We start from the raw sequence: 4452 nt of genomic DNA, 5'->3' as shown, positions 1-4452 counted from the left end.
CTGGAGGGCCTGAGTTTACTGCATTCTTGATTTCAGAGACACCCACTTCTCCATCAGTGCACAGGGGACTAAAGCTGTGACAGTGTTGTAGCTCTTTGAACTCATCCAGCTTGAAGCAGGGCAGTGAGATCTGGGCACCTTCCTATAAACTCAGGGAGGAAAGGGGCTTCTGATGAAGGTGTCTTGGAGGATCGTGCTGAAGGAGCTGGCAGGAAGCACCTGGATGCTGACGATGAAGGAGAGCATGGCCCGTGGCCATGGGAGACCCAGGAGCTGCCAAGGTGAAAGGCCTGGGAACTCTGGGCACCCTTGATAAAAGGTTCTTGCTTTACACCTGAGTGAGTTCAGGGTTCTGCCTGGTGATTCTGCCTTTGAAGTGGAGAGGGTTCAGTGCCTGGCAACAACCTCATTTCTAACACATCATTACATTTGCCCAGAGTGCCCTTGAACGACAGGTACAAACTTTACAGGGACTGTACATGTCCATACACACACACACACACACACACAATCAAGTGGGCTGAGTACTGGTTTAAACAGCGACAACAGTCTGATAGATCAGCCCAGGGTCTGGTAGATCAAACCTGCATTCAGTGAGCCTTCTGCTGGAGCACTAAGGCTGGATACTGCTCAATGTGCTGCTGCTGTTGCTGTAGACCTAACCTCAGTGATTCCCTTCTGAAATGTAGAGAAGAGCTGGTGATATTTCATCTACTGAGGAAACTGAAATTCACCTGTAAGAATGACTGTCATACCATCAGGACCGCCTCTCGCCACTGGCAGCCACCATTTACCCAGAATGAGAACCTGCGTTTCCTTGATTAGCATGTGAATGACTGTGTGTCTCTGCAGACAGACTTCTGGTGGCAGGAACTGGTCTGTCTCATTCGCCCCTCTATCCCCACTATCCAGCAAAGAACCTGACACTTGCACGATGCTCAGAAACCTCTGTGGAAGGAAGGAGTGATGAATAAGAATGGGAGGAATGGAATGAGTACCAATGTGATATTTAGCTAGATGGGCCATTCTCCGCCATATGTATTTCTGAACTCCTCTGGAGTCCCATGGGTACAGGCATTAAGTGGCAAAATGAATCTTGTTTCCTTTTCCTCGCCTGCCGAAGTCTAGAAGTCAAATTTTTGCAGACTTTCAGGAAACTTGACTTGCTCACTTTAGTAAGATTGGATGCAGTGATTTCTGGGCAGAGGTGGGGTCAGGGAAAGGGCATGCTGGCACTGGGGCAGACGGGCTATGAGCAGTATAGCATGGTGGGTCAGGCTCAGTACTGGCTGTGAGCAGAACCCAAGCTCACCAAAGCCCACCCAAGCCCATGGTGAATGATGCTGCCATGGGCTGCAAGTGCCTGAGGGTACAGCCAGGGTGGGCTGAATCAGCAACCTGCCAGCCTTCCTCTGGCAGTGCCAACTCTCCTCCCCCGGAGGGGGCCATTGAGGGGGAGATGTGGTCCAGGCTGCCCTGTTGTCTTCTCTGGTTCATCCCAGCCATCCACAACAAGGATGGGGAGGAGTTGGGGGAAGCACTGGCCCAGGAACAGCCTGCAGTGTTTAGATGTTAGGATTCCAAGGAAGTTCTGTTGCCTAATTTATCAAAAACTCTCCCCCTGGACATTGCTCTTGCTTTCAGTTGCTTTAGCTTGCCTCTTCCCCATACTGGCTATAGGAGTACTTGTGTCCCTTTGCAAGCCAAGGAAACTCTATTTATTTATTTTTGAGGTCCTCTGCTCTACCATGAGCCACAAATAGAAGCTCTCCCCACGGAAGCCTTGGAGCCTGACACAAAGAGTTAATCTCCCTCCAGTGGCATCCTGTCAGACCCCTGAAACCCGTGTCAGCTCTCTCTTTCCCGTTCCCCCTGTGTTTAGCCTCAGGACTGCCTATTGCTCGCTCCTTGCACACAAAGGCTTCTCTGTTTCTGGCCAGGCTGGAGTCACATGCTTTCACTCTTAACCCCAGAGCTTTAAAACTAAACACCCACCCTCTTTGGCCCCGGATGACCCTGTTTACGTCTGCTGAGCCAATTCCAAACAGCAACGGTAGTGAAACTTGGTTGGGAGAGACTTCTCGACTACTTGGTGTAAGAGAGCAAATCTTCACTTTGTACATGTGAGGACTTCAAGAAGTTTTGGGAAACAGCTTAGAGGGGGAAGAAACAAAACAAAACAAAACACAAGGAAGCCGGCAGCCTGCCCCAGCTTCTCTATTTTCTGAAGTGTCTCTTACCAGAGACCCCAGGGGCTCAGGATAAAGCTTGCAAGAAACAGAAAATGGTGAGCTGAGTTTTAATGGTTGAGGGGAAAGACATTCTGAATTTTCTTATTGTGATCCTGCTTTTTCTTAAAAAAAAAAAACTCTTAAGGAAAGGAATATTATTTTTATTTTTAAATTTATAATTTTTTTTTAAACAAAAGATGTTCTCTTCACTCCATGCTACTGAAAATAGAAAAGAAAAATTCCCTTTCTTGGTCTAAGGGAGTGACTTGTGGAACTTCAGAGGCTGTTGGAGAGGAGGTCTGGACCTATCCATTTCAAAGTTCTGGGTCAGAAGGACCTGAGTTTCTGTTTTTTCCCTAAAGATTTCTTTTCTTTCTGTCTTTGTGTTAGCCCATGTTAGCTGTGAAGGAAGTCAAATTTCCTTTGATTGTTTTTTACCCTGATCAAAGTGGTAGAAGTTGAAGAGAAAAATACCAGAGCCTGAGATCGCTGGTAACATAGGAGGCCGCATATTAGATATCTGTAAACAGTATAGAAATCAGAAATGAGTGTCTGTCGGTCTCATGTCCATCTCCAAAGAAAGTAGTGGGGGCGGAGCCAAGAAAACCAGTTCTGTGTTCAAGGGTTCAGTGAAATTCCATAGACAGGGAATGGCAAGTAAGTTTCATCTCAAGTGATAATACTGACAAACTTGCAGCCACCTGTCTAGGGAAGGATTCTGATGGTGTATCTAGACATAGCAGAAAAGAGTGCCTTGATTAATCAGTGCTGTCTGCTGGGCATGAGGAGGAAAGGATAGCACGTTTGCTGTCTCTGTCATAGTTCAATCTCAGAAAGTTAGGAGTATTGTACGCACATAAAGATGAGTAGAAAACAGGCAGTCCCAGAGAGGAAACGGCAGACGAGATGGGAGAAGACATAGTAATTATGGCAGAGACACTGGTGCTCACTAACACTGTATTTAGTCCTGCATTGTAGGCAGGCCATGTCACAATGTCTAAGCAGTGAAATAGAAGCAGGAATGCTGCGCGTCACCTCCAGGTTGGAGCAGAAAATATTTGTGAGCCATTTTTTAACTCTCTTCCCTTGTTCCAGTGACTGAGGAGTACTCTTACTCAGGTAGTGCCGCTACCACATGGTATAACCTATGTTATCCTAGGTGCCTGAGGACTATGTGGAGCAAAGCCCCTGGCCACATGGAATGAACACATAACATAGGAAAGAAAGAAGACTTGTTGTGTCCACTGTGTTCAGAGTTACTTTATTGCTGCAGCACACCCTAGCGTATCCTGCCTAACAGAGTTAACAAGGGGGAACAATTTTTTATTTATTTTTTTCATTCTCTGCCCATATTTGAAGTTACTATTTCAAAAACATGACATGATAGAACTTTGGATATCAACTCTGGTGTATATGAGTGTCACCAATCTGGAAGCTATTGTCTACAGTAGGGATTACAATTCTACAAAATAGTGAAAATGCATTTGAAAGTAACTTGAAAGTACTGGGTTGGCCAAGAAGTTCATCGGGGTTTTCCCATAAGATGTGACAGAGAAACCCAAATGATCTTTTTTTGGCCAACCCAATATAAGCAATATACAAATAAAGTATATTTTAGACATAACTTCCAGGACTAGTGCTTACTCTACCCGTACTACCATCACTGCCTGGGGCCAGAGAGGATGGTGAGAAGGATCACTTGTAGGAAGGAGAAGAAAAGATTTCAGATTCCTGAAAACACTAGTGTTGGGGTACTTGAGCTGGGAAATTTCTAGATATAAAAGATAAAAGATATAAAAGGTAATTTAATTATATGCCAAAGGATTTCTTAGGAAAAAATGCTGATTACTGCCCATCACAATTAACAAAGTATTCCCATGCCAAGATCTGTTCACCAACCTCTTCCAAAATGTTTGCACAGATGGTTCAGTTTATGTACTTGTTATTAATAACCACCAGCCTTGTTGATCAGTTTTCTTATTTTCTTATCAGCTGCTATTCTTCCTTCTTCCCACCAGAGCTATTAGGATTTGTACTACAGTGCAATTGCCCAAACTAATTTTTTCTCCTCAGGTGCCCACTTCTCATTCCCATATCTCCAAGTCCAATGCAGTGATCACTGAGATCATAACCATTTAAGGTTCTGCTCATTCTTCTTCGGCTCTCTAAATCTTTGCATCTCTGATGATTTCTATAAGTGTAATATCTAGGTCAGACATAT

This window comes from Budorcas taxicolor, chromosome 10, assembly GCF_023091745.1.
Source record: "Budorcas taxicolor isolate Tak-1 chromosome 10, Takin1.1, whole genome shotgun sequence".
In the NCBI taxonomy this organism is placed as follows: domain Eukaryota; kingdom Metazoa; phylum Chordata; class Mammalia; order Artiodactyla; family Bovidae; genus Budorcas; species Budorcas taxicolor.
The sequence above is the reverse complement of the archived record's forward strand: the minus strand, read 5'-3'. Positions refer to the sequence as shown.